The sequence below is a fragment of the Balaenoptera acutorostrata genome, chromosome 14 (genome assembly GCF_949987535.1).
Source record: "Balaenoptera acutorostrata chromosome 14, mBalAcu1.1, whole genome shotgun sequence".
Classification (NCBI taxonomy): domain Eukaryota; kingdom Metazoa; phylum Chordata; class Mammalia; order Artiodactyla; family Balaenopteridae; genus Balaenoptera; species Balaenoptera acutorostrata.
Window position 1 is genome coordinate 255,016 of NC_080077.1, and position 18,503 is coordinate 273,518.

The window sequence follows — 18,503 nt, forward strand, 5'->3', positions numbered from 1 at the left end:
ACACAAGGTGAGATATTTTAGGCGTCTGCTACTGGCTGGGCTTAACTTGGCCTTCAGAAGTTTCTCTCTGAAGCAGCTGGTCTATTTCTAGGGAGCGACTTTCCTGCACCGTGAGTCTGCCTGTTGCTTTTAAGGGGCATTTGGCAGACACAAGGGCCAGTGGTGGTCAGAACTCATTTCTGGTAAATAATTGAAAGAGAGGCGTCAGCTGTGCTGGGCAGCCCTGATCACATACGTGCTTAAGGTTGGCCTCTCCAGGGCGCGGCTTTATTAACCTGAAGAGCACCTTTTATTAGTCTTCCAGGATTAGAAGGCCGAGCGCTGTCACTTCTCGAGGCGATGGAGAGCCCTGCTGAGTTTTGGGAAACTTCCATTCTGACCCTGTCCTATAAAGAGCAGCTTCAGAAGAGAGATGCTGAACAATAATGATGATCATAAACGCTACATTTATTGAGCAAAGCATTTAAATATGCCGATGTATTCATCCTCAAAGCAAACTTACAAGGAAGGTAGGATTTCACAGATAAGAAAAAGCAGGTCAAGGACTGCCCAGGACTCACGGCTGAGCCGTGACAACGGCCCTGCAGTCTGGGGTCTAGCAATGTCTCTCCTCTCCTGGAACACGAGGAGAGACAGAGACAGAGACACAGAGACAGAGACAGAGACACAGAGACAGAGACACAGAGACTGAGACAGAGACACAGAGACAGAGAGACAGAGACAGAGACAGAGACACAGAGACAGAGAGAGAGACTGAAGAACTGGGGCCCGAGCACACCCAGAACACCGGGGGCTCCCAGCCTTCACTCCTCAGACATCCTGGGCCTCAGGTCAGCCCGCCGGCCGCCCTCAGTCAGCTGCAGGGACCGTTTTGCAGAGAGCGCTGCCGGCCAGTCTCTGAGCGGATGGAGAGCTTCCCGCAGGCCGGGCAGCCCCCGCCTCCGTGCTGCTTCCCCGCACAGGCTCCTCGAGCCCCTCTCTGGGGGCCCCTCCAGTCGCCCTCAGCTTGGAGCCACTGGGCTCGCTTCCCAAAGCTTCCCAGGCGCAGACCTTCCCGACCTTGCCTTTACAGCCCACTCCCCAGGGGCTCTGAGGCTCAATCCCCAGGAAGCCGCCCGGTTCAGACCACCACGAACTCTTGGTCCATCTGTCCTGAGTGACTGGCTGGTCCGCAGTTGCGTAGGCACCCTGTGGTCCACCCACCTCATCCTGAAGGACGAGGTTCTCCCGGCCCTGCAGTTGCTGCCCTGTGAGATGATGATTCCTTGGTGGGGGGCTTATTTTATGTCTTACGTTTAATCTCTAGTGTTCACTGCAGTGCTGGCATATAGTAGGTGCTTAATAAATGCTGATGGACTGATTGCCCTCCATGGAGAAAAGCATAGTGGTAGCACCCTCCTGCTAGGCTGCGTAAATGCGTAATTTAAAAACGTAACTGCTGTTTCTTTTTTTTTTTATTGGAATACAGTTGCTTTACAATGTTGTGTTAGTTTCTGCTGTACAGCACAGTGAATCAGCCACACATATACATACATCCCTCCTTTTTGGATTTCCTTCCCATTTAGGTCACCACAGAGCACTGAGTAGAGTTCCCTGTGCTGTACAACGGGTTCTCATTCGTTATCTATTTTATACATAGTAGCGTGTGTATGTCAGTCCCAATCTCCCAATTCATCCCTCCCGCCTTTCCCCTCCTGGACACAGACATAGAGAGCAAACGTGTAACTGCTGTCTCTATGACGGCATATCTAGACATCATTTCTCCTGATGGAACTGCAAGGGTGTTCTCGCCACCGCGGGAAGAGGCCTGCCTCCCAGAGGTGCCTCCCAGTGCCCAGGGATGGGCAGGTCTCAGACGGAAGCCAGACTCTGAGCCGACAGCAGCCTTCGGAAGCGAGAGGGCTGGAGTGACTTCCCCAGCTTTTCCAGAGAAGCTCTGGGAAGGAGGTGGTCCCTGGGCCTCTTGTGAGCAGCCGGGGGACCTCCACTTCTCTGCCACACGTGCTCCCCTCCCATCCGGTGTCTGGGTCCCTGGCTGGGGGGTGGTCCTGCAGGTCCACATCCACCACGCGGGCACGAAGGGTCCATTTCGCAGGGCGAATTTAGCCAAATCTCAGTGTTTCTGTTCAGTTGGAGGGAGGCTGTGGAAAGTAGTAGAAAGCTAAAAAGCTTTTGACATAAAATACATTTTTTAAAAAAATGCAGTTTATTATTTTAGGTATAGTAGAAGTAAGAGAAAATTTTAAGAAAATTAATGTGGTTTCAAAAGAAACAGTAGGTGATAATTAGAGTATCTCTTAGAGGCACATTGGTACTTCCGCAGCTGATTTGCCCGGAACGGTCACACTACTGCTGTGCTTTTCCTCGGGGAAATCCAAGTAAAGGTCAACCTGCCACTCTGGGTGGGTCATCTCCCGTCAGGTGCTTCGGTGATCTCATTGGTTGCAGGATAAAATCACGTTCACCTGGTCTGTCCCCTCCTCTCACTCTACCTGCAGTGATACTGAACGCAGCTCTCTCCTCATGGAAAACTCCTATTCATCCTTCAGGGCCCAGCTCACAGCACCTCCTCCTGGAAGATGTTACTCCTTCCTCTGGTGTCGGTCTCCTCTCCAGTCTGCAAACTTCTCTGGGATTGACGTGTCTTTCGTCTCTTTCCTCTGCTTCTAGCACATTCCTGGCACATATTAGGCACTTACTGAATTTGTTTGTGATCAATAAGTTTAGAAGGTGAAAAGTACTGAAGTTGTATTTGTATCAGGTTTTCTCTGTATCAGATTTATAATTCACGACCTCGGCCATGCACAGCAAAAAAAATAACTGGCTTTGTAAGACACGCCCCAGGTTTGCTCAACTTGTGGTCTGCGAGGGGCCGGGTGGTCATGCTGTTTCCACCCGTGCTTCTTTCCCAGAAGCATTATCCTGGCTTCTCTGCTGCACCTGGCTGGCAGGGCATCTGTCCTCCGCTACAGATGACGGCTGTCCCAGGCTGTCCCCACCACAGCCACAGCTCTGTGTCCCGGAGCTCAGGCTGAGACCCAGGGTAGGGGAGGTTGGAAGCTGGCACAGTTATGTGGCTTCCTTGCATGAGGATTTGGGTGCAGCAAACAGGTGAGATTACACTTTGGTTCTCTTGGAAATTTCAACTAAGAATCTGGCAGTGTCTTACAAGAGCATACTGGGCAGAGAATTTAAATCTTCACTTTGGGTTTAGATAACAGAGGACAGAGTGACACTTCTTGTTTAGAGAACAGAGGACAGAGTGACACTTCTTAGGGTCACACAGAGAACCTGAATTCCTGGTGCCTATTGTATCCAAAGGCCACTAGCCACGTAGGTTTGACCTCTGCATTTCCTCAGTGCCTTCGTCCCCTCCGTGAGAACAGGAGGTCAGAAGGTATCATGCCATCTCTGTGGATTGTCCTGTCAGTGCTGAGAGAGATTTATATCCTGATGGATCTCAGGACTGGGCTGATTTGTTTCTGCCCCTGCGTCGGGGCCTGTGGATCTGATTCCCAGGGAGCCAGGCCGAGGGTTCTCCGTGCAAGGTGAGGTCTCACTCAGCACTTAAACCTGGGGGAGGGGTGCATGTGAGTTTCAGCGTCTGGGGTCGGATCCAAGGCTGGGTGTGAATCCACCCCACCTCCCTTCTTTCCTTTACCCGAATCTTCTTTTGTTGAAGCTTGAACTTGCCCCTCGACGAGCAGGTGGACCTGGGGCTGCAGATCCAGGTTTCCAGGAAGTTGGTTTAGGGTCAAGTGGTCATTTAACAGAGACTCTGATACACACACTAAACTGATCAATGCAGCCGATTAATGATTAAGATGCCAACGTTGCCCTAGGGGACAAAGGCTGGAGAAAGGCCATCTTAAAAATGTGTTTGTTCAACTGCTGTTATCGCCTGGGGGCTGGGCTGCAGCTCGGCACAGAGTGGACCCCAGAGTGGCTCTGCCTCTACCAGTGTGTCCACTTTCCTGGTCTGAACGGGGATGGAGAGGCTCCTTGGATAAAAGGACAGAATGGGTGCTCGTGAGGGCGGCGGTAGGTGCTCCTGGCTTTCCCCACAACGAACATCTGCCCCACCAGTGGGACCCAGCTTCGGGGTGACTTTTGCCCTCCGGGGCCCCAGGGTCAGATCTGAAAGCCTGTTGGCTGCGACACAGACTCCCGACGTGCAGAGGCTGCCCGCGGGGTGCCTCACGGTGCGGGGACGGCCCGGCCTGCTGTGGGCTGGCCCCCAGCCTCCCCGAGGTCTCCTGAGTATCCAGCCCTGGGTTGGGGCCTTTCTCACATGGTAGGGCGCCCTGTCCCTGGAGACACGCATGTCATTCCTCGGGGCTGTCAAGGCCACTGAGCTTGGGGCCGACACGCCACAGCACCAGGAGGCTTCAAGCGCGGCAAGTAGCGCCGTGTGCTTGCCGAGGGCTTCCCCATACAGACGCCCTGACACACGCGCTCGATGGGCGACTGGGCACGAATTCCAAGTAGCACAGCCAGGACACTGGGCGCCTCTCCGGGGAGGGGAGTGGCAGGGAGTCTGGCGTCTCCTGGTTCCTCGGGCTGCAGCCGCCCCGCCGCCGACCCAGCTTCCGATGTGCGAGTTCCCTGCTGCTCACACACTCGCCCTCTGCCTGGAGGATCACGTGGCGGGGACCAGAGCCAGAGCCGCGGGAGCTCTTGGGCCGTCTCGGATGCGGCCTAAACGGAGGGCCTGTGGGTCCTGTGGAGGGCGCGGGGAGCCTGTCCCCTCCTGCGTGGATGGCAGTGGGGCCCTGGGCTCGCGTGAAGCAATGCTCTCCTGCTGGACACTCATCTTGCTCACAAGGGCCACGGCTACACCGACCTGCGGGGGGCTGTGGATCAGACAGGTGATGTTCCTCGGGCTCCACCCCAGACAAATAGTTGTGTATCTTAGTTCCATCATGTTGTTTTCCAGACGAGAGGCGTCCACGGTAAGGCAGGAGCGGCGCAGCCCCGGGTGCAGGAAGCCAGGGAAAGGTACAGAAACCGCGTCTGGACCTGCAGACCCCGGCTGCACTGCAGGAACAAGCTGTTATCTGGTCCCGAGCCAGGCGGGGTCTGCTGGCTCCAGCTTCGTCTTAATTTTATTCTAAACGAAGAGCAATCGTTGATGACTGTGGGTCTGAGAACCTCCCTCCCCTCGGAGTCCCTTCCCCGGGCCGAGCTACCACAGGGCCGCGCCTGCACCAGTACCCACCCCCTTCCTTTCTTTCCCCTTTTACCTTGGACGTCTGAACCTGAACATCTGCACAGCTCTTAGAAAGAGTGTCAGAGCACAGGCTTCACTGTCATGGGAGAAGCTCTGAGGCTTTTAATTAAAAAGGAAATCGGACAGGGCTGCCCTGGTGGCGCAGTGGTTGAGAATCTGCCTGCCAATGCAGGGGACACGGGTTCGAGCCCTGGTCTGGGAGGATCCCACATGCCGCGGAGCAACTGGGCCCGTGAGCCACAATTACTGAGCCTGCGCGTCTGGAGCCTGTGCTCCGCAACAAGAGAGGCCACGATAGTGAGAGGCCCGCGCACCGCGATGAAGAGTGGCCCCCGCCTGCCGCAACTAGAGAAAGCCCTCGCACAGAAATGAAGACCCAACACAGCCAAACAAATAAATATATAAATTAAAAAAAAAAAAAGAAATCGGACATAGAAAGGAAAGCCCCAGGGTCTCATGGAAACCAAAGGTTTTCTTCCAGACTCAGTTAAGTGGCTCTGAACACAGTCTTGGGAGATTTACCCATTCTCTGTGCCTCAGTTTCTCCCACTGAACATTGGTCTTATGAAATAATTCCCCTTCACACCTTGGAAGGCCCTGGGATGGATGAAGTCATTTTCACACACAGTACAAAGTCTAGCCAAGAGTCGGAGGCTGGTTTGTACACCCCTCATGGGAGGTCACCTGGCCCTGCCCGGCGTCCCGGACCTTCCGCAGTTCAGGGCATGCACTGGGCCTGCCCCTTCTGCCCACCGCCTGATGGGCCCCTGCATTCTTAGGGCTGGTCTCTGAGCCTTTGGAGTTAAGACTCTGAACTCTTTTATTAAAAGTAAAGTGTGCCCAACAGGAACATTTAAAAAGTTAAGTAAGCAAGAATTATTTTTCTTTAGATGAATTCTAAGAACCCTTAAGGAAAGTGGGAAAGCTCCGTGGTCCTCAGACCAGGTGTTGGGGTGGATGGTTTTTCAGGGTCCTCTGTGGAGCCGTGTCCAGGCCTTTCTGCCTGTGGTGGGCAGGCGTGCTCCTGCCCAGGGGAGGGTGTGACAGGGGCCGTGGGTTCTGTGTGGCTCGGGAATGACTGTGGCAAAGCTGCTTCTCTATCACGAGATGGAGTCTTGGAAAAGCAAAGATGAGCAGAATCTGCCTTGACAAAACCCAGGATGGGCAGCTCTCAAAGTAGAAAAGTGAAGCGGAGAGAAACGCACCAATTCCAAAGCAGAGAGCAGCAGGGTGCCTGCTACGTCCTCCCCACGCACGGGCGCCTCAAGGTCGCTGCAGGGCTCCCACATCAGGCTGCCCCCCTGAGCGTGGACACCTGAGAGCGGCGTTCTCCACTGGGGGCCGTGAAGAGTGGCCCCTGCCTCAGTTTCCCCACCTGGTAGCCTCTTCAAGAGCCACCTGGCGACGCCCATGACTAAATCACTCCCAACTCTAAGGGAGGGCTTTGTCTTCCAGGTGAGAAACAACGCTTGAGTCAGAGGCCAGATTTTGGTCTGGGTTCTGGATGTGGTCTGTATCTCCCTAGGCCCGAGCGCGAAAGGGCATCCGGATCCTGGGTCGGGGCAGGCGGCCCCCCGCCCTGGGTCCAGCCGATGGTGTTTAATGACCAGTGGAAGGTGGGAGACGAGCAGAGGCACCCGGGGCCTCTGGGTGGTGGAGGGGTCCCTCTGGTCCCCCATTAGTGTGACAAGAGGCTATTTTACCGTGTCAGCTCTGAACATCTCCTCCGCTCCCGGCTTAGAGGCTGACGGCCCAGGTCCCCAGCCTGTGACCCCAGCCAACGTGCCCACCGCTAGGATGGACAGCAGGGAAGTGGGGACACCTGAGGGGCTGTGCAGCTGAGCCCCTCTCTGAGCCAGGGTCACCTGCGCTGGCCTGGCTTTGGGGATGCTGGTGGCCAGAGTGGGCAGGTGGTGGAGTAGGACCTCCCGCCCTCTCTGTCTCATCCCCCGCCCCAAGCCTTTCCCTCTGGGGGCAGAAGGGGGAGATACCTGTGCAACTAGACGTGAGCAGGAATGAGGCGGGTGGGCTGCAGCCCAGCACCGACACTAGAGGACGGGTGCGTGCGAGTGTGCCTGCGTGTGCGTGGGGCGGGGCGCTGGGGGCGTCAGGAGCTGAGAAATCTGGCAGGTACTGGAGTGTTCAGAGGGTTAGGACCCCTGGGCTCCAGACGAGACCCCCCGGCAGGCAGGGCCTCAGGGCCAGGCAGGATAGGGTCTGACCCCTGATGGGAGGCAGCCAGCCCTCCCCTCCCAGCTCCCCATCCCCTTGGTTGTCTCGTTTGCTGTTGGCCATGGGGACCTTGACTTGACTTGGGGTGAAACTTGTGCTCCCTGTTCTCCAGGGCTGCTGTGCACCTGCGTGTGCGGCCAGTATTCACAGAGAGAGGACTTCTGGTCCCTTCAGTCGGGGTTAAGGCAGCGTGGACTCACAGGCAGACCAGCAGCTGTGCGCTGCCCTGCAGAGCCGCGACAGCCGCAGCACCGTCTCCTGGTCGGTCACCCAGACAAAGCCCGCGAGCCACACCCTGGCATCTGCACCCACATTCTGCCCGCCTGGCCCCCCAATGCCTGCTGTGTGCCCAGGGCAGCTGGAGCCTTGCCGACGGCTCTCCCAGCGCCGCTGAGAGCGACTGAGCCGTCGTTTCTGCCCCGAGCTTCCCGTCCAGGGCCGGGGGTGTCCTGTTGCTTCTGGGCGGCGAGGAGACAAGGACTCAGGCATACACACTGCCAACGAGAGACGGGCCACGTGGCCCCAAGCACTGCCTTTTCTGCCGGCTCAGATCCGCTGGGAAGGCCACGCCTTTCCTGTTCTTTTCTGCCCAGCAGACACACGGTGTCATCCCAGACTGGAAAGAGGTTGACAGGGAGCATAGGGTCTGAGTGCCCGCGGGCCGTGGGGAGCTTCCTTCCCAGAGACGAGAAGCTCCGGGCGAGAGGAGCCATCATCCGCATCGTGGGCAGAGATCCTGGGCGCTCCTCTGCCTTCTACGTGGTCATGAAATGCTGACTGGGACTGGACACTTCGTAATTAATAACGAGAACGCAGGATCACAGAGTGGGTTTGTGAGGTAAGCGACCAACTTGGGAAAGGTGGCTTCCCAGGCTCTCATGTGGGGAGGGCACACCCGTCACGCAAACAGTTTCCTTTCAGCCTTCTGTGCACCCCAGGGCCAGGCTGGGGGCTCCCGCGGAGCCTGGGCCGGGCCCACAGACAGCAGCCGCTCCTGGAAATGGGACCACGCGGGGCGACACGGCAAAGGCCGTGCGAAGGGCTGGGCTGTGTTACAAGCTGTGGTTCCCAGACCCTCGAACGGCACCTCTTCAGTCTAGCCTGTCTCTAAGAGCGCATGAGGACATCCAAGTTGCTTTGTCAGAGCAGAGTTACATTCTTAATTCCCTCTGAGTGCGACCTAACCTAGTGCAATTTCCCTGAATTTCGCGGGTTTATTCTTTTAATCCATGTTTGCAGTAACAAAGACTGAGGCGTGTGCTTGGGCCGGCCGTGGTTCTGGACCACACCCCACCTGTAGGTGCCCACACTGGGCATGCCCGCGGCTCCTCCGGAGACGTCTCTCACCTGCGGAGGGGGACACCCACGGTACCTCCTAGGGCTCAGCTCCAGCGGAAACGCTATACTGCAGATACACAGTAGGCACCCTACAGACGTGCCCCTCTCTTTACAAATTGCCAGTTATTCACAAATTTAGAATATCCAGAATCACTGAGCTGACACTCAGTGTGGTAGTATTAATACTTAGGAACATTAAAAATGCCTCAATTTAAGAACATCTTTTCCGGCTCAGTACTTATTTTCCAAATCTGGCTGTACTCTGACCTCTTATGGGGCCCTGCAGCCTGAAACAAAGCCCCACACGGACGGGAGCGAGAGGGCCTGTGGGGTGGCCGCGGCCTCGCACGCTGGACGGAGCGCACAGCCTGACCAGCTCACGCCATCCCGGGGATGAGGGACAGAGCAGAGAGCCGCGGAGTGGAGGCCCCCTGAAGCCACCCCCGTGGCCACCCTGCTCTCCTTCTGTCTTTCCCCTCTGCCTGGTCCCCCAGGGAGAGATAGCTTCCGGAGGAAGGACGGTTCCCCATAGAAGCCCTTGACGTGCTCGGGTTTGACAGAAGGACACGAGGGATGACAGCTTGGGACGCTGCAAGATCAGCCTGCACCCCGTTAACAGGAGGTGTTTCAAGAGCAGACACCTCAGTAATAGCACCGCACACGCATTATTACAGGGCTTCATAGCTGCACCAGGAATCAGGAGAAAAAGGGGGCATCCTTCCACAGCACTTTGAATTAAAAAAGTGAGAGAGGAGAAAGCTGCCTGTCAAAAAGCGTCTCTGGTTCTCTGGAAGGAAGCGCTATTTTGACAGTGCTCGCTAGTTGCTGTCATCATTATCCTTGTAAACTTTCTAGCTTCCCTCCCACCAGAAATGGGCTGTCCCTCCCACCAGACGGCCCTCCCCCTCAATCTGCTCCTCCTGCCGGGCTTAATTGAATGTCCTGATGCGTACGAAAAGGGTTAATGGCATAACCCAATCACACAATATCTTGGATTACAGACAGCCAGCGAGCAAAGGCCGGCAGCATGGTAACGAGGCCGGCACCGTGGGAACGCGAGGCGCACAATGCTGGGATTGACAGTGAGCGTGGAAAGGCCACCTTTGGGAGAAACCGTATCCCACAGCGATCGGGGAAAGTGAGAAGTAGTAGCAGATGCTGCAGGGCTACGAGCAACAGATGCCTTCTGGCCGGGGCTCCGCCAGCCAACCAGCCCACACCGCCCCGAGCGGGACGCGCGCTCCCGCCCCCGCCTTTGTCGGAAGAGGCAGCAAATACAAATATTGCAGAGGAATTAAAAACAGCAGATGGTGGCAGCAGGATTTGATGAGATCGGGGTCAGGTACGGGCATACATTTGGTGGCAGCATTAATCACCCGCCCCTCTGGGGAGCGGGAAGTTCAGGCCTCCAGCACCGCGTGAAGCCACCTTGGGCTGCGTTTACTCACTCGGCCCCTCCCCCTGCCTCCCCCCTTTCCGCAGGCTGACCCCGGATCGGCTCTGGATGTCCCATCAGATTTAGCAGAGTTTAAAGAGAACATATGTTGAATATTTTGTTAATTCAATTTGTGTTTAAATAATTGATGTCAGCCAATTCCAAACGTGGAAATTTAAAAGCCGCATGTGTTTGGTTTGATACATTATCTACCGCCCTATTGTGTGAAGTCGGTTGTTTTCATTATAAGACAAATGTTTGCCCCTTTGTCCTCTGGCCACTGTGAAGGGCCTGAAGCTCTGCATCCCCACACCTGCCTTCTCTCGAGCACCCGGAGGAGGGTCCTGTGAGTCCTGGACCCCTCGCAGAAGGTCTAGGCGGAGGGAAGGTGTGGCTCTCAGGACCCTCGGGGGGGGGGGCGCCCACCTTGGTGGCTTCCTCGGGGGGGGGCTGCTCTCACCCCGTGAGGATGTGGCTCGGCAGGGGCACCGCAACCACCCCAGAGGGACCCTGCTGGCGTGCCGGCCGCGTCTGCGTGGGGCTGGGCTGGCCTGAGCTGCTTGCGCGTGCGTGTGCCTGCCTTGCGTGAGGACACGTGGACACGTCACGCTGCGCCGCATTAAACCCAGGTTTGAAAAGCTTTCAGAGGTGTGTCGAAAGACCCTTTGAGGTTGACCTCATATCCAAGGTCCACACAGCCGGCGGTTCTCTCACGAGGTTTGTTCTAGTGTTTTCTCGCCACAGGGGACCCTGGTGGAGGCCGGTCCTTGGGCCTTCGTCCTCAATGGTGGAGAGAGTGGGCAGAGGCTGACGTCTTGGCTCATAAAGAAAACGTTTCTCTCCTTGAGGAAGGAAATCTAGATATGCTTTTTACACTTAAAAATAAAATGTATCGTTTGTTCCAATTCAAAAGTAATAGCTGCTCACTTAGAAACAGAGACAAGTAGAAAATAAAATCGTTGTGTTTCACCATCCACAGGCAGTACTAGTCACATCTTGGTGTATGTTCTTCCCTCCTTTTTTCCATGCACATTTATTGCTTATAGATTATGCATCACTTTTAGATATTTATAGGATTATGATTTTATATCTTGATATTTTGCTTTATATTACAATGTAAGCACTTCTGTGCCCTTCAAGCATTATCTTGTCTATATAATATTCCATTGACTTGATAGATTTTTAAAGATTTTCTTTTAAAAAATATTGATTTGAATATTTGAAGTAGTAAAATTCTTTACGCTTATAGATAATGCTGGCATGAACTTGTTTTAAAAATAATCTTTTCTAGAGCTCAATTTATTTCCTTAGGCTAATTTTCCAGGAGTAGAAAAATGGGGGTAGAGGTAGGAACAGGAAAAAACTAGTTTCCCTTTATTCCTGTTCATAAAGGCAACACATGTTCATGGGAAAGAAGAGAGGATTTAGATCAAAGGAAAAAGGAAAGTGAGAAGCAAGCGGGGCCCATTCATGTTACGTAAGCTTTCATCACAATTGGGGTTGTCCACCTTTGTGGCCAGCTTTTTAAAAAATTGTGGCCAAAAAAAAACACCACATAACATAAAATTCACCCTCCCAATAATTTCCAAGTTATGGTACAATATTGTCACCATACACACTGCAATGTAATGAGCCTTTTAAGTTACTGTAGGCACTTCCTATGTCATTAACTCTTTCCTAAAATAGGATTTTATAATGTCTATAGAGTATTCTTTATATAGATGTTCTAAAATTTATTTAACTAATCCCCTTTTGTTGGTTATTAATGTCATGTCTATTTATTATTATTGCTAAATAAAACTGTAAAGAATGTCCTGGTATAAAAATTGTTGTGTAAACTTATTATTTCTTTAAGATAAATTTCAGGAAGCAGAATTAGTGGTTAAAATAGCATAAACCCTTTCAAGGTTCTTGATTACATTGCTTCATTGTCCTCCAAAAATTTGAACTCGGGTGTCCCAGCAGCGTTTGACAATGTGTATGTCCTATATCCTTGCTAACAATAAATATAGATACTTTAAATTTTTTGCAAATTTGATACATATTAATTTAGATTTTTATTACTTATGAAGTTGGACTAGGAAAATATATGTTTGTTGTTCACTTACATTTCCTACTTGTGAACTGGCTGCTCTAGAACTCACTGAAGACTCTTAATCCCTAGTGATGCCGTGGCTTCTCCGGAGCGTGGCCTGTCACGTTCCCACATGGGTGTGCAGGTCTGGGGAGCAGGCCTTGCTTGCGTGTGTCTCAGGTAGGACTGTCTTCTTCTAACTGCGTCTGGGGCTTCGTCCCGCAGACACGGGCCTGGACTCCCCGTGACACCACTCCCTCCCCCGTGGCTGGAGTGGCTGTTCCCCTTCTCTTCACTTATTGGAAGAACTTGAGAGTCCAGTGGAAAATGCTTGTGGAGGAAAGACTTTCCTAGTTCTGGGGCCAGAGAATCAATGGGACGGACAATTCTTCCTCCTGAGCCTAAGGGTCTGGTGGGACCTGAGTTCTGGGTTTGGGGGCTCCTCTTGTGTTGACATTAGCAGACGAGGGGATGGGGAAGCACGTGGGTCTGAACGGACTGGACGCCCCTGGCTGACACCTGCATGTCCCCGCGGAAACAGAGGCTGTGGGGACCCTGGGCTCGGGCCTCCTTGTTGCCGTGGAACTCTTCAAACTGTGGGCAAAATAGCAGGTGCTTGAGAGCTTTTCTAGGGAGACAGTCAGTTTCTTTCCTCAGCTGGTCAAAGCAATCATGTCTCTCAAAAAATTAAGCTCTTTGGCCTAAAAGGGAGACTAGTCCGAGAGTTTAGAAGTGGTCCAGGCCCTCGGCTGGGCCAAGCACAGGCTGGATGGCTGCTTACGCTGGTTTGGAATCTCCTTTGAACAGAGTCTCTGTCACTCGGAGGTTCTGCATTTATTTATCCAATCCACTTTTGCTGGACATTTCTGTTCTAGGTCTATTTTGGTGTTGTAAGTACATTTGTTATGACTGAGTTCTCTTTCTAATACCTGTAATTTTGTAACTTTTCTCGTTAGGGAGCTCCTTCTGCTGTCGCACACCTGTCGCACACCAGTCTTTACCCCCAGAGGCCCACGGACGCCTCCCACCCCACCCCCACCCCCATACTCCTGCCACTGCGGTGGCCAAGGCTTCTGTAGGCATTGGGGCTGGCGAAACCCCATGGGCCCGTGCAGGACTCCCTAGAAACACATTCAGCTTAGAAGAAAACTGGCCAGTTCAGTCAGTTCTGACTCTCCCATCTTTAGCATCTGCTGCCCTATTTCCTTTCTGGAGGACCCTGTCCCGGGGCTTCTTCAGAGGGATGTGCGTCACTGTAGAGTCTATGCAGAATTTTCTTCTCTGTCCTCTTGTTTGATTGTTTAAAAATCCCATTGAAGTGCAGACACGTTAAAGCAGAAGGACCCCCAGACCTGCCCGGTGCTGTCCCCTCGATGGGCCCTGCTTCTGAATGCCTGGGCAATGGGAACTCTGCTTTGAGTCCCTTGTGACCTGGGGCTTGGCGCTTTCACTGTTACTAGTCCAGAGGCAAGCGCGGGGCTGGTCCTGGGGCCGCAGCCCTCCCTCCCAGAGCAGGACAGGCCAGGCAGTGGCCATGAGCCTAGTCTGAGGATGGGGGTGGTCATGGGCACGGCCCTGAGAGGATGACGCCTGTGCCAAGGCCTGAGGGGGTGGAGCCGACCAACCAAGAGTCCAGAGCAGCCTTCCGGGCAATTTCCCCTCCAGGGCCAGGTGTGCTGTTCGAGCAGCTCTGAATTCCCGTCTTCAGCCGGAGGCCACACCCCCCCCCCCCCCCCCTTTAGCTGTTTCTCGCAGGACACGAGGCCAATTCCTGGCAGTGCCTGCCCCTTAGGAGGGAGGCCCGGGGCTGCCTGTCCCTGGGGGTGGGTCTGAGCAGTCCCGTGGGTAAGACGATCGCGTTCCCCGGATGGACGGAACCTAAGACCCAGCAAACACGGTGTGGCATGAACTCGCCTGGGCCAGGCCCCAAGGCTGAGCCGCTGCGCTGGGCGCCTCCTGTGCCTGAGAACGTGCAATGGGACCCACATAAGCTCCCCTGTGTGTTCTCCCGCCCCTTCGAAGCGAACGAGACCTCTCCTGCGGTTCTTTCAGAGACAAGGCAGGCTTGCCTGTCCTCCAGCACCCGGCTCCTGATGACCTGCACACAGGGCTGCAGACCCCGCTCTCCAGCAAGGACCACGGGGTCACCATGGCCCTTTCCGCCTTAGACGGGTTCTGCTGTCAGCCGCCGTTCCCACACCTGATCGAGCCCAGGTATTGTTTCCTTCTCACCACTGCGTCTCATTGGGCCGAACTAGGTTCAGGCACCTGCGTGTCACCTGCATGTCACTGACTGAAGTCTGGAGGTTGGGGGAGGGGGCAGAACACACACTGGTTTCAGCCATCTTTCCTAGTTAGCGAGAAGTGAAAGATTTAAATTATTCAATTAAATTAATCAATTAGTTGAATTATTTAAACTCCCAAATGTACTCTTCATCTAATTTTAGCAGAACAGACGCTCCATGTTACGAGGACGTCTCTACTTGACGGGGGTGGGCGGGTAGACCTCCGGGCCCCGCAGCGAGGCTCTGGATGCACCTGCGAAGCTGGTGGTGCTCGGCGGGTGCATTTTGGCCATTGGGATTTGATGGCCAGAACCTGAATCTTTGCTCCGTCTTCGGCCTGTCAGGCTGGTTTCCGTGCAGGGTGCCGAGTAGTGGGAAGTGGTTATGGGCACACTTTAGGGGGGTCCACAGCTCTCGACGGCAGATGGGAGCTGCCCAGCTTCTCCTGCTGCCCCGGGTCCCGCGTTGCCCGCCGGGAGCCCTGTCATCTTCAGGGAACCCGACCTGCTCCTGCTTCCTGATGCCCTGCCGAGCCTGCCCGTGTTTCCCCGTGAACGTGGGAGCTGGGACGGTCCCAACCGCCAGTGCCAAGGCCCAGCTTGGGGCCGCGTCGGCCACTTTCTTGGGTGGCTTTGTGGCTGAGGCAGAAGGAATGGATGTGTTTTCTTTCCATCAAGTCTGGCTCGTGGTGTGGACAGTGTGAGGGTCAGAGGAAGGGCAGGAAGGGCAGGAGGGGCACCGAGCCCCGGCCTGCGTGGACGGCAGGAGCGGAGGATCCGGGCTCTGGGGAAGAGCCTCTGTCCGCTGGCCACTCCTGTGCCCCCAGGTCTCCTGGCTTGTCAGTCGCTCTTGGCTTCCTGTCTACACTCGATACTCCTCTTGTAGGATACAGTGGGTTATGTGTAGATGCCCTGATGGGCTCAGAGTCGCTTTTCCGCATAAGGATCCCTGAGAACCTTTAACGGTGGCAACGTGATTGTTTGTCTAAGGTCCTTAACTGACAGAAGAGAAGACGGCCATGCATTAATTATTTATGTAAATCGTCAGGTTTAGTTCTCAGCATCCAATAGGAAGTTTCTTTGTTTTACTTTCCCCGTCAAGGGGCCAATTAATCCAGACCCCCCGAGCACGCAGATCCAGCTGTCATCGGCCCCATTGCTGAAAGGAGTCCTTTCCACCCGCCCAGGCCGCCGTGAATGGGAAATTAATCAGCAGCATCAGAGAGCAAACTCCCACTTGAACGGCTGGGTCCTTTCTTTCCTGACCTCTGATTGTGATTTCACACCTTTCTGTAAAGCAGCTTCAGAGCCTTCACCTATTTAAGGAATTTTTCAATTAACATTTCTTTTCCTTGAGAGAGACCAGAGCCTTTGGTTCTCCACAAAAGGTCGGCTTTACTTTTCCTACAACAAATGTGCTCCGTTCAGTCTGTCAGGCTGCAGGCCTGTTATCTGGCATTGATGGTTTAGGTCAGCAACCCTCCCCTAATCAATAGCTGATCAGGCACAGCAGGGAGGAATTTCTGCTTTAAATACGCTCCTCTTCAAACTAAGATGGTCTCTTTTGAATAAAAAAATACCTTGGTTGAATTTTAAATCCATCTAATTGGCAGTGTTTAAAAAGAAAAGGAAAGAAAATATATAAGGAAAAGACAACAACAAAAATCTAGTTGGTTCTGAAGCTTCTTTTACTTTTGGTGGAATCTTCTTACGTTTTCTTCAAAATATACTTTTTCTTTGGCCACAGTTTTTTCTTGAATGTTTTATTAACTGATTAAATATTTTAATGGAGTCGCCATCTCTTCAAATAAACCATCATCTGACATCTTTTACAGAGTTTTAAATTTTCTATCAGAGTACATTGAAAGCAAAGGTTTAATAACAATAATATCTAGTCTGGATGAACAAAATTTAGTGGAGAATTCAACTAATTTCACTGAAATTTTTATGTTTGGTGCTAAGGATCTTTGCAGCCAGTCATGTAATCTTTAAAACCCCAGTTGGAAGTAGCAGAACAATGAAGGGAAAACGCAACACGGAGACAAATGATCCAGCCGACAGAGGTGGAAGCCGAGGAAAGGGCTGTGACCGTCACAGCAGACGACGGCGTGGACCTGGGGGGCGAGGTGCAGGAACTGAGCCCCCCGAGCTCGGGGAAAGCGAGTCTGGGGTTAAAATGCAGGGGTTTTTTTTGCATTCATGACTTGGTCTTTTTTTTTTTAAACCAAAAAGCCAACTTTATTTATGAATAATCTAATGAACAATAAGCTTCCTGCACTCAGAAACTTGATCAATTCTAGTGGCTCTTGTGTATAAGATTACCTCCTGTGTTTGAAGTAAATACATTATATGTTTGCTGTTAGTTGGAAGGGGCCTATTTTTTAAGTCACCTTGGAGTTCACTTACTATGAAGAGAAAACTACTCTGCAAAGAGCCGTCTGTCTTTCTCGTTCTGTTTCTACAGTGCATGTTGCTGTGACACAAGTGTTTTTGTAAAGCTGCTATTTCAGCAGGACACAGTAAAAATGAGGGAAAACGATGCTCCTTGTGACAAAAGAAAATGCTCAGAAAACCCAAAGCGGCTGATGAAATAAAGGACTTTAATTCATAAACTTGGCAGTGCTTCTGGAGCCTGACACGACCCCTGGGGAACCTTCCTGCACTGCACTGCGAACGGCCCCAAGTTCATCTCGGTGCAGCCCTGGAAGATGGGTCCCTTGCCTGTCGGGAAACTGAGGCTCAGAGAGGAAGCAGTAGCGAGCGCCCCAGCCGGCCTGTCGCTCTCCAGATGTCTGACTGTTGAACATGGTGCCTCCCTTGCACGAAATACCATTATCTGGGGGCTGGGATCTAACACTAAACCCACAGATGGTGTTTTGAACGAAACCAGGGGTTCTCGTGTTCATCTGAAACCTGCATCTCCCGTGTGGCTGCCCCCCACGGTGCCCAGAGGGTCCCGCAAAGGAGGCCCCTCGGAGGTGCCGACGGTCCTGGGTGGGAAGACAGTCAGGACATTTGGGTTGAAGCGACTCCAAGAGGTGGTTGAACACAAGAGCTGACTCGTACATTAGGGAGTCAGATATGTACATCTGGGTCAGAACCCTAAAGAAGTAGTAAATCGGCTGGCTAGATGACGCAATTACTGTGTAGGACGGAGACTACGCCTATATATTAGGGACAGCAGCACAGACCACGGGCGCCTCCAGCCACCGGTGACATCTCGGAAGCCGGGACCAGTCCTCGGTGCGGTGCGACTCCTTGGGCTGAAGGGCCGGCAGCTGACTTGGCGTTTTTCTTCTAAGACATGTTTTTTGTGACCGTGGCTTAATAACACCTTTCGGTGCTTCCTTCACGTGAGGATCTAAAGAAAGCCTCTCCTGTGAGCTCACCAGTCTGTCACGCCTGGGCTTACTCTTGGCCGGTAGAGGCAACCAGGGGTTGACCAGATGGCTCCAGCACGGACTCCGGCCTTGACACGGCCTTGCTGGGCAGGGCGTGCCCCTGGCTCCACCGGCCTTTCTGCTGAGGTGGGCCCCCCCCCCGCCCGACCTCGGTCCCAGGGCGATCTCAGCATCTGTGCGTCCTCACGAGTTCAGCCAGCCTCCCCCTCCAGAGGCAAGGACGCCGCCATCCAGGGTGTCAAGCAAAACTGCTGAGCTCATCTGGCCTCAGCACTTCCTCGGTCTGCACGCTCCCTTTCCAAACCCTACACGCACATCTGGGTGTTTCAGCGTCTAGAAATTAAGAGGCCTCCAGAGGGAAGTGATTCCAAGCAGACAGAGTCACCTGCGCGATCCTCAGAGTCCCCAGGACCAGCCTTCACCACAGGGGCCGGGAGGCCATGTGGGTGGCCATCGGCTCAGGAAGAGCCCCAGCCAGACCCCACTCCTCCGGCTGAGAGCAGGGCGCT

General features: G+C 53.6%; 1 long non-coding RNA gene across 1 annotated transcript in view; it reads left to right on the top strand.

Annotated features, from left to right (window-relative positions):
- The first annotated feature begins 14,418 nt into the window (after positions 1-14,418).
- Positions 14,419-18,503, top strand: part of LOC130704749 (uncharacterized) — a 34,906-nt gene continuing 30,821 nt past the window's right edge. Inside the window, exon 1 of the long non-coding RNA XR_009005212.1 lies at positions 14,419-14,523. This is a non-coding gene — a long non-coding RNA (uncharacterized LOC130704749). The remainder of the gene's footprint in view (positions 14,524-18,503) is intronic.